This window comes from Ursus americanus, chromosome 3 (genome assembly GCF_024610735.1).
Source record: "Ursus americanus isolate L20-20 chromosome 3, mUrsAme1.1.p, whole genome shotgun sequence".
Taxonomy (NCBI): Eukaryota; Metazoa; Chordata; class Mammalia; order Carnivora; family Ursidae; genus Ursus; species Ursus americanus.
Genome location: NC_142129.1, coordinates 84,627,557 through 84,639,982, shown reverse-complemented (window position 1 = coordinate 84,639,982; position 12,426 = coordinate 84,627,557). Strand labels below are relative to the sequence as shown.

At 37.8% G+C, this 12,426-nt stretch overlaps 1 protein-coding gene across 4 annotated transcripts in view; it reads right to left on the bottom strand.

The window, feature by feature from the left end:
- KMT2E (lysine methyltransferase 2E (inactive)) overlaps positions 1–12,426 on the bottom strand; it is a 93,895-nt gene that overhangs the window by 44,221 nt on the left and 37,248 nt on the right. The gene's annotated exons all lie outside the window — the stretch shown is intronic.

Genomic DNA, 12,426 nt, shown 5'->3' with positions numbered 1-12,426 from the left:
CACAATGAACCAAGGTTTGCTTATGAAAAAATATAAGCAGCAGCCTGTGGTAGAGTAAGATCAGCAGTTCTTGTCTGCAATGGTTAAGTGATGATGACCTGACCATCAACTGATACAACTGGGACTAACAACTCACCCACTGTGACCGACATATAAACTCCCTGGCCTAGCATTATACATACATCACTTTCCCAATTTCCTTACTGTATCAATCCTCCTGAATCCTATCCTGGTAATTCCTATTGATCAATGTAGTAGTGAACCTACTTCTGAAGCCAATTCACAATGAAATTAATTTCTGCCTTGAGCACACAAAACGTGACTTGTTTCTGTGCCTTTTATTCCTACCACAGCCACCAACAGAGAAGATTTTTTCATGATACTCCTTATCCTACCTCTCATTCAAAACTTGCCCTTAGAGGGGCGCCTGGGTGGCACAGCGGTTAAGCGTCTGCCTTCGGCTCAGGGCGTGATCCCGGCGTTGTGGGATTGAGCCCCACATCAGGCTCCTCTGCTATGAGCCTGCTTCTTCCTCTCCCACTCCCTCTGCTTGTGTTCCCTCTCTCACTGGCTGTCTCTATCTCTGTCAAATAAATAAATAAAATCTTAAAAAAAAAAAAAAAAACTTGCCCTTAGAACTTATTACTGTTTGCACTCTTCATGGTTTAAGACTTCTTAATGTAGTTACACTCTAGTTGTCCTATTTCAATAGCCAATTGCTTCTTGATATACTGCTCCCCCTCACTCCCCTGTACAAAGTCTCAATGTAGCTCCAAGTGGCTGCTGCTGTGAGACCTAGTATTCCACAACCAGGAGAAAGGAGACACAAACTGAGGTTGTCACATGGTTCTGGAGGAAATTACAGAAGAGCCTCCAAAATGTTCTGAATACTTCGAAAATCAATACTCACCTAATGTCTATGCTGTTATTTTAAAAATTATTTGCTTACTCCTTCTTTTAAAAATTTTTTTTTATTTAAAATCAACACATTCTCATTGCATAAAACTTAAATATGTAAGAAAGTGAAAGACCATGTCTTTATCCAAAACTCAAACATACCCATGTTAAGATGCCATGTAGCTCCCTCTAAATTTTTCCTATCTGTAAATATATCTAAGAGGTGGTTTTTTTTATTTTTTTTAAATAAGTTTATTTTTTTTTAAAGATTTATTTGTCAGAGAGAGAGAGCTCATGAGCATAAGCAGGGGCAGCAGCAGGCAGAGGGAGAAGGAGACTCCCCACTGAACAAGGAGCGGGATGTGGGACTCAATCCCAGGATTCTGGGATCAGGACCTGAGCCGAAGGCAGATGCTTAAGCGACTGAGTCACCCAGGCATCCCAAAGAGCTGTTTATTTTAAAAAATGAGACTATAGGGGCACCTGGGTGGCACAGCAGTTAGGCGTCTGCCTTCGGCTCAGGGCGTGATCCCAGCATTGTGGGATCGAGCCCCACATCAGGCTCCTCTGCTATGAGCCTGCTGCTTCCTCTCCCACTCCCTCTGCTTGTGTTCCCTCTCTCGCTGTCTCTATCTCTGTCGAATAAATAAATAAAATCTTAAAAAAAAAAAGAGAGAGATTATAATGGGGGCGCCTGGGTGGCTCAGTCAGTTGAGCAGCTGCCTTCGGCCCAGGTCCTGTTCCCAGGGTCCTGGGATTGAGCCCCGCATCAGGGCTCCTTGCTCGGCAGGAGCCTGCTTCTCCCTTCCCTTTGCTTACCACTCCCCCTGCTTATTCCTTCTGTCAAATAAATAAATAAATCTTAAAAAAATAAAAAATAAAAAATGAGAATTTACTGTATTTGCTTTTTCTATCTTTCAATGTCAATACTTACCTACCTTATTTTTGGTAATAATTGCTGACTTCATTATTAATGTACATAGTCTACTTAACAATTTCCCTACTGGTGGGGGTGCCAAGGTGGCTCAGTCAGTTAAGTGTCGGACTCGACTTCAGCTCAGGTCATGATCTCAGGATTGTGCGATCCAGCCCCACACTGGGCTCCAGGTTCAGCACAGAGTCCGCTTGAGAGTCTCTCCCTCTCCCTCTGCCCCTCCCCCCCACTTATGCATGCTCTCTAAATACATAAATAATTCTTTTCTTCTTTTTAAAGATTTTATCTATTTGACAGAGACAGCCAGTGAGAGAGGGAACACAAGCAGGGGGAGTGAGAGAGGAAGAAGCAGGCTCCCAGCAGAGGAGCCTGATGCGGGGCTTGATCCCAGAACTCCGGGATCACACCCTGAGCCAAAGGCAGACGCTTAATGACTGAGCCACCCAGGCGCCCCTACGTAAATAATTCTTAAAAAAAAAAAAGAAAAATAACAATTTCCTTATTGGTGGATATTTGTTTCTATTTTTCACTGTTAAAGGTACCACTGCATTTGTACACCATTCAATCGTCTTAAAATACACGGGAATATTTCTACAGCATGGATCCCTGGAGGTAGAAATGTTCAACAAAAGGGTAAATGCATGTAAATGGATAGATATTAGCAAACTGCCTTTGACTGATTTACAATATCAATTGCTTTAAAATTCTTCCAAAGTTACAAAGAAGAAGAAGTTGGGGCTCATGGGTGGCTCAGTCAGCTAAGCATCTGACTCCTGATTTCAGCTCAGATCATGGGATGGAGCCCTGTGTCAGGTTCTGTGTTCAGCTGTGAGGCTGCTTGAGGATTCTCTCTCCCCCTCTCACTCTGCCCCTCCCACCACTTGTGCTTTCTCCCTTTCTCAAATAAATAAATCTTTTTAAAATTACATAGAAGGAACAAGTAGAATTTTGGCAATTCCTGATCTATAATACTATTATTAAGGCAACATGGAGGTATTTTGATCAAAATAGAAAGACTCACACTTAAATATCTGGATCAAACTCCAATTACACTACTGAAGAGTGTGGCAAAAAACTTTGGTATTTTAGAGTAGTTAATGGTTAAGCATAAAAAAACTTTCAGCACAAAAGCAGTTAAGTTCAGGCATGTAAATAAGTCACAAATGCATAACTTCATGATCAAATTAAAGCTGCACCACTGACAATTTAGCAATGAAAGAAAGCAGAAATTCTTTATCAAATTCCTCATTTCTAATGCTGCCGCTTATATTAAAGGTAATTTTAAAAGGAAGGTAACAGTTACTTTTTAAAAAATTTTGTTGACATATTTTAAGGATTTTCGCTGAACTATAAGACAGCATTTTTAAAAAAGTAATACAACAACATATATCTTTAGAAATATTCTTTACAAGTCCCACGGTGCTAAATATCCTCAAAGCTCTGCATTTCCATAACATGGTAAACATGAAAACAACTTTGTGACAAATACCAAAACTCAAACATCCTTTGATCCAGTAACCCCATTTTTGGAAATTTATCCTAAGAAAGTAATTCCCACTAAATAAACGCCCACAGATTTGAAATGTTTATTGTCATACTATTCATAAAACAATATATAACAGGAGAAATCATTTAAATACCCAATCAAAAAATGATTAATTAAAGCCAAGCAAACCTACCATATTTACATATGGACAACACCTTGGCAGGAACTCACAGTAACAAAAATCACTATACTAAGGTCATAGGAGTTTCCCTTAAAATCTTCTGGACCATTTCATAAAGCTTTAATAAATTTCTAATGTCAGGGCTAAAGGGATAATACGCAATAACAAATTTTTACGTAAACAGTCGCTACAGTGCTCTGTTTAGCCTATGTATATATAGGCTATGCGTGTGTACATACACACAAATTCCATATACAAATATAGCATTTATCATAAACTACATTAGCATATTTCTATAAATAATTATGTATCAAAACATAAATCATGGTGCTTTGTTCATCATAAGATTTCACCTACATAGATTTGAAGTCACTTTTCAAATAGTAGGATACTTACTTGTACTCATTTATATAGGCTTTGTATGTGTTCTTAAATCAATGAAACAATGATTACTATCAAAAAGATACTCTCTATCCATGGGAAACTTACCAAAAGATAATCACTCTCTAATCTGAGAATTCAAAGTGTTAAAAAAAACAACACATAATTAAAGTATTCATAATATGAATAATAAGGGGGGGTGCCTGCGTGGCTTGGTTGGTTGAGCGTCCAACTCTTGGTTTTGGCTCAGGTCATGATCTCAGGGTCATGAGATGGAGTCCCGCATCTGGCTCTGAGCTCAGCAGGGAGTCTGCTTCTTTCCCTCTCCCTCTGCCCCTACCCCTGTTCACACATGCTCTAAAATAAATAAATGAAACTTTAAAAATAAATATAGATAGATCGGTAGGTAGACAGATCAGACAGACAGACAGATAGATATAGATGCAATAACGTATGGCCAAACGGTCAAAACAGAATTTGTAGATGAACTCTCTTTTTCAAAACTCTGATTTCTGTTTCCCACAAATTGAGGACATGAAATACATAGAGTTTCTAATATGCAACCTGGCTCTAAAACCGAATTTTAAAATATGCTCTCTTAAAAAAGAAATATGCTCTCTTCTTGACTAAGCCAACACTCAGATACTGACTGCTTCTTTTGAAAGTTCCCTAATAGCTAATAAATGCAGAAGGAATGATCAAAGTAAAAAAATCATGAATTTTCAACCTTCTAGAGATGATGGATTTAGGCAACAGATAACCAATGGATGCTAAAACCCTGAAAGGTTGAAAATTGGTAACACCTGAACCTGCTGATCTTTTTTATCATCACTGAAAGTTAGACAACCAAGTTTTATGTCCTTCTCTAATACTATGCAACAGAAAAGTACAAGGTCCCACATTTAAAGTGTCATGCTGAAAAGAAAAAAGGAAAATGAGAGAGGGGAAAAAAACAAATCTGAAGCTAATCACATCTCAAGGTCTAAATACCAGTTTATAAAAACATGGAGATAAGTGTATTAATACACGACAGCAAAAGGAAGCAACAGACCAAATCCAGAACATTAAAACTTTTATAGACCAAAAGACTCAATTTGTTAACAGTATATGGTATGAGGGAAAACAAATTTAAAAGGTTGCTGCAGATGAAAAGAGATTCAAAGATATTTCAATCAAATACAATGTGTGGATTTTGTCTGGATGCCAATTTGAACACACCAATTACAAAAAGACAGTTTTGAGACAAGTAAGGGAAATCTGAAGATGAATTCGGTATTTTATATTGACTGTTAATTTTGTCGTATGAAATAACAGTATTGTGGTTTTAAAAAATCCTTATCTGTAAATGATGTACACTGAACAAAACAGGTAAAATGATGTGGGGATTTGCTTTAAAATATTTTAATAAAACTGTAAGTTTAAACAAGATTGGCAAAACTTTGAATACTATGGAAGCAGAGTAACAGCCACTTGGGATTATTATACTCTTCTCCCTACTATTGTATATATTTTTGTACTTCCATACTAACAAGTCTTTTTAAGTTCCCCAACCTTTTTATCTTACATTTAATATCCTTAATTCAACAGGTACCTGTAAGAATGGTATACTACTTCCTTTCCTCCCAAACTCAGGAAGATATCCTGGGCATTTCTATTTCTAAGCATCTACCTGTGGAATCTCAAACCTTACTTCTTGATTTCAGCACATTTTTCAAAGCATACTTCACATGATCAAGAAGCACTTTCCTAAGTGCTTCAACTCATCACAATTTTTATAAGTCCTACGGATTCCTACAGCACTTATTTATTATTATCTTTCATGTAATATTTTTGTATGCTATCAACCATCTTATCACATGCATTTATTATTTCTTTCTTCCACACTCCATCAAAATTAACAAGGAGTCTTCTCTCTTAAAAAGAACATGGGGGTGCCCGGCTGGCTTAGTCAGAAGAGCAGTCGACTCTTGATCTCAGTGATATATGTTCAAGTCCCATGTAGGTATAGAGATTACTTTAATTAAAACTTTTTTAGAAAGCATGAACTGGGATCTATGTGTCTAAGGCTGGCCATTCAATGGGTACAGCTGAGTAGTCACCTTTCTAAAGTTGAACTTTTTATTTGTAATGTAGGGATAAATATACCCCCCCTTCACCTTCCTCCCAGCAACATGAATGAAACTCAAATGATCTTCTCAACTATAATGCATTATACAGATATGAAACACTACTTATTTCTTCAGAAATGTCTCTCAAGTTTAACTATTCAGTCTGAAATTGCTTTTCAATTATTTTAAAACCTTAACTCCACCGTAATTCAAACTTCCAATAGTGATTCTAAGTACAAGGTCTAGCTACACCTGTTTTAAATAAATCACTAAATTTGCAAGGTATCAAAACACTGTTGATATTTAAATTTAGTAAATATTGAGCACTAAATATATGCTAAGTCCTTTTAAAGTGTATCCTTTTTTAAAGTATACTCCCATAACTCTCAAAATTATACTGAAATAAGTGCCTTGAAATAAAATGATTCCTTGGTAATCCCTTTGTAAAATAGATTTTAAAAATATATCTTCTTAAAGTTGAGTCCATAAATACATGATGCTTCACATAGTAAAAGACTAAACTTTACATCAAGAAATGTAATCTGTGGGGCGCCTGGGTGGCACAGCGGTTAAGCGCCTGCCTTCGGCTCAGGGCGTGATCCCGGCGTTATGGGATCGAGCCCCACATCAGGCTCCTCCGCTATGAGCCTGCTTCTTCCTCTCCCACTCCCCCTGCTTGTGTTCCCTCTCTCGCTGGCTATCTATCTCTGTCAAGTAAATAAATAAAATCTTTAAAAAAAAAAAAAAAAGAAATGTAATCTGTAATCATGAACTTGTAACGATCTGTAATCATGAACTTGTAACGATCATATAACAAGGTTTTAAAGTTCTAGGTCAGTGATTCAGAATATTATTCAGTGACATAAAATATATTTTACCGCAACACTGTATATATTATATATAAGCATCACTAATCGAACAGGGACACACAGCGATATACATACATCACTTTTCTATACTTACCTTGTCTTTTTTAATAATGTGATAAGCTCCAAGAGGCAAGAACCTATTACTGTAGTAACAGTTATTTACTACCAACAAAATAAGAAATAGAAAATGGCGGGACAACAGAATGGGATCAATACATATATATTTTTTAAAGATTTTACTTATTTGACAGAGAGAGACAGCGAGGGAGGGAACACAAGCCAAGGGGAGGGTGAGAGGGAGAAGCAGGCTTCCCGCCGAGCAGGGAGCCCAATGCGGGGCTCAATTCCAGGACCCTGAGATCATGACCTGAGCCAAAGGCAGACAATTAACGGCTGAGCCACCCAGGCGCCCCTGGGATTAATATTCTAATTTTAGTTCCAGTCACTGCTTAAATCATTTATAATTTTGACACAAAAGCTAAGCAAGCAAGGAAATCTCTATCATGGGCAGCGGAGATTTTTTAAATGTTTAAAATGATTTTTTTTCGGGCGCCTGAGTGGCTCAGATGGCTAAGTATCTGCCTTCACCTCAGGTCATGATCACCAGGTCCTGGGATTGAATCCCACATTGGTCTCCAGCTCAGCCGGGAGCCTGTTTCTCCCTCTCCCTCTGCTTCTCCCCCTGCTTGTGTTCTCTGTCTCTCTCAAATAAATTTAAATAAATAAAATGATTTTTTCAATACTACTGTACATCTGGATTTTATTTTATTTTTTAAGATTTTTATTTCTTTGAGAGAGAGTGTGTGTGTTTAGAGGGGGGGAGGGCAGAGGGAGAGGGAAAAACAGACTTCCTGCTGAGCACAGAGCCTGACAGGGGGCTCAATTCCAGGACCCTGAGACCAACCAAAGTCAGATGCTTAACTGACTGAGCCACCCAGGCACTCCTGTACATCTAGATTTTAGAGAATTGTGTTTTCTTTAAAGATTTATTTTTTAAGTAATCTCTACACCCAACATGGGGCTCAGACTCACAACCCCGAGATCAAGAGATCAAGAATTGTATGCTCCATCAACTGAGCCAGCCAGGTGCCCTTAAATGTTTAAAATGTTTTTGTTTTAAGTAGGCTCCATGCCCAGTATGGAGCCCAACGCAGGGCTTGAACAGATCAAAAGCTGATCTACGATCAAGAGTCAGACGATTACCCAACTGAGCCACCCAAGCACCCATAAACTGTTTTTAAAGTAATAACTTTAAGGTTTTTAAAAGGACTATACATAGGTATAGTCAGCCTTAAGCATGTCAATGGAAAATCAACATGATTTTGTGCAATACTTTATATACACATGCGAGGTTAATGTAGATTAACAAAATCTGACACAACGCATTTGATTCACTGTTCACCCAATCTAATATCCAACATGTTAAACCAAGAAGTTATATGTAAGCTCCTTGGAAAGAATAATTTTATTCAAAAGCTTTGCAAAAGAATACTTTACCATTCCTCTCTTTGAAACTCTAAAGGTGCTCCCTAGTTTTTATGTTTTAATGTTAAGTGACTAAGTACCTGTTCACATAGATGGATCCACTGAACTATCCTGTTTCTTGACACATAGGTCTCAATCTTATTAACCATCTTTTTAAAAAACATTTTTTTAAAGTAATCTCTACACTTAAAGTGGGGCTTGAACTCATGACCCTGGATCAAGAGTCACATGCTCTACTAACCAAGCCAGCAAGGCACTCCTTATTAACCATCTTTATAACACAGCCCCTTAAGCCCTGATGATCATTTATCTTTCTTCAGATCCATTTATTTCTTCATAAAGTGTGGCAGACAGAAAGGCAGGGTACTCCAGCCATGAGTATAATATACTCTGTAGAAAGTGATCTCATGATGCTCATCATTTTCTGGATTCTTCTGACACAGCTTATTATACCAACGTCTAAAAATCACCTTATCTTAGTATTTCTGTCCTTGCCCATAGAGAAGCATTTGCCATTTTCTGCTGACTCACAGTATTCTCAAATTTGTATTTTATCACCACTAACATATGCTTTCAGTACATAAAAGAATGAATCTGGACACATCATTATGCCATCCCTATCCCAAAGAAGTCATATAGACATTAAAATAAGAGCAACCCTAGTAATGCTGGAAGACACCACTGTTTATATCACTTCACCCAGAAAGTTTATTTTTACACTTTGTTTCCGTCTATGATAAATCCCAGCCATAAAATTTTTTCTAAGTGTTTCTGGTGGATTTACCTTACAGTCAAAGGAGCATACAAACTGTAATTCAACAAATAGTTCTATGATGGCGTTCACTATGTGGTTAAGGTAACTTGTTAGATCCTGGACAGGATGAAGAGATAAAAAACATACTCCTATCACTCAAAGAGATTCTGATCTTGGAAGGAACATCAGGGTTAACAAAAAGAGGTACACAAAAACCACTATACAAGGCAAAAATAGGATACTGCCATAAAAAAAGTATGGGCAAATGCTTAACAAAACTCGTTCCTCCTCTGTGTGAGATTTTGCTCTTTAGTTAACTTTCTACCTGTTACCCTAAAACCTGATACGGTAATTTGCTATATTACTCAGCAAATTAAAATGACCCCTGATTAGTAAATAAGGTGTGTCTAGACTGAGAAAACTATAAATATTTGATGAGGATGCCACAGATTTGAACTTCCCAAAGATGCAGTGACTCTTCTAACTGGCATGTCCCTTGCAGGGAACCTGGAAATTCTGCCTATGCTTGTTACAAGAAATACTGGCTCTGAAGGGCATAAGGGTTCTAAATCAGGACTCTCATACCTCCCTTATGTGGACCTTGTCTCCGTACCTGACCAGTCACCTGAGAAGCCAAAAAAAATAGTTTCTGGATGGCTGACCGTACTCCTACATGGTCTCATACAGACACGAACAACTGATGCTAACCTCTGATAAACTATGGCTCCTGTCCTGTATACCGCATAGATCAGTGCCAAGTAGAGCCAATGATAGTCTTGTAAGTCTGACTGTTTAGTGGAACCTAAGAAGACCTACTCGGAGAAGCTGCAAAAGTTCAAAGTTCAAGGCTCCAAAATCAAGGGAATTCAAGAGAAGGACGTATCTATTTGAGTAACAAGAAGGATAATGAAACATGAGGTTTCATTAAAAGTGAGAATACTTCTGAAAGACAGGACTTTAAACATTTGATATTTATACCAAGTACATATCTTCTATTGAAAAAAATTTTTTAAACCATTAAGATGGAGGAAGACAATATCCCATACACATGCAAAAAGAGGAAAAATGGCATGGGGAGTCTTCAAGGAGTATGAAGAAGTCAGTTAGACTTCAGAATAGTTAGCTTAGTTAGCTGTTGGTCAAAATTAAGTAACGCACAAAACCCTGCAATGGAGGGGGATTCTTCTTTGTAGATTGGATTTAGAGAAACATTATGTTTAAACTAGGTCTTTAGATGATCTGTATACCAACATCATCAAACACAAATAAGCACTTGCGCTGAATCTCATGGCAGTGTTCAGCATAAAGTGGTGGTCATCCAAGATCACTCTCAACAGACTTAAACTTTTTTTCCTAGTTCAAAAGTAAAATGGCAAAAAAAGTTAAAACTTCATAGGGCTCACAGAGCCCCTGGGGACTACATCCATAGACCTCAGTTTGACTAGCAAGGATTAAACAAATATTGAAGGCCTTATGCTTGCCAGGGACTATGAAAGATAAGACACTGTCCCTGTCTTCAAGGAACTTATAATAATATAGTTTTAATTCACTCAATAAACATTTAAGCACACATCTGTAAGTAGAAGACACTGAGATGCTGGAAGTTAAGAAATAAAGAAGTAAAAGAAGTGGTCCTTCTCAAGAAACTGATGTATGGGGAAGACAAGTATAGCAATGATTATATAGTGTCATCAGAGGTATGCACAGGGGCTCTTCATAATAGTAATCATATTTACCAAATTGAAGGGAATGAAAAGTTAATAAGCCCAAGAAAGAGAGAGGCAGAAGAGCTGGAGAAGGTATTCCACACAGAAAGCACACATGCATGCAGTCAGAGATATAAACACCAAGACATGTTTAAGCATGCTTCTCTAAGCATGACTGACAGAACACCAGTATCATAATCAACTGTAATGCATGTTATAATTTTTTTACAGCTCTACTTAACCGAATGAATAAAAATTTTTTTAAAGACCAGGCTCAGAAATCTACAATAAGCACCTTCAATCTTATGTTCACTGAAGTTCAGGAAGCACAGATTAGAAAGAGCTGGCTTATATACCTCAACATCAAAAAACCCCAAATAACCCAATTCAGGCAGAGGACCTGAATAACATTTTCCAGAAGACATACAGATGGCTAACAGACACATGGAAAGATGCTCAACATCACTAATCATGGAAGAAATGCACATCAAAACCACAATGAGGTTATCACCTTACACCTGTCAGAGTGGCTCAAACTGAAAAGACAAGAAATAACAAGTGTTGGCAAGGATGTGGAGAAAAAGGAACACTCACGCACTGTTGGTGGGAACGCAGACCAGAACAGCCACTATGGAAAATAGTATGGTGGATCCTCAAAAAATTAAAAATAGAATTACCATATGATCTAGTAATTCCACTACTGGGTACCCAAAGAAAATGAAAACACTAATTCAAAAAGATATAGGCACCCCTATATTTACTGCAGCTTTATTTACAGCCAACATATGGAGCCAACCCAAGTGTCCGTCAGCAGATGATTGGATGAAGAAGGCATGTACACACACACACACACACATACACACACACACACAAAGGAATGTTACTCAGCCATAAAAATGAATGAAATCTTGCCATTTGTAACAACATGGATGCACATAGAGAGTATAATGCTAAGTGAAGTCAGACAAAGAAAGGAAAATACCATATGATTTCACTCATGTGGAATTTAAGAAACAAATGAACAAAGAAAAAAGAAAAACAAAAATTCTTGAAAACAAAGAACTGGTGGCTGCCAGAGGGGAGGTGGATAGGTGAAATAGATAAAGGGAGATTAAGAAAACACTATTGTGATGAGCAGTGAGTAATGTTGCTGAATCATTATATTGCATACCTGAAACTAATAAAACTGGATTTTTTGAAAGATTTATTTATTTGTGTGTTTGAGAGAAAAAGGGAGAGAGAAAAAGGGAGAAAGAGTGAGTGCTCACGCAGGGGGAGGGGCAGAGGGACAAGCAGACTCCCTGCTGAGCAAGGAGGTGGGGGGCTTGTGGGGGGAAGAGAGAAAAGAATTGCTAAAATTCAGAGCAGATGGAGTTAAAGGTATGGAGAAGAGGCCAGAAATGAGGGCAGATAAGTCAACCAAGTACCAGTTCAAAAAGTACCCTGGGTATCTAGCTAAGGAATATGATCTTTATTTTGAAAAACTGTACAGAGCCACTAATGGTTTGCTTCTCCACCAAGGAAGGTAACAATGTGATCAGAGTAGCAGCATTTCCAAATAAAGCTGAGGGCTTCAAATGCCAGCTTGAGTAATCTGTATATATTTCTCCCAGATTCAGCAGGTT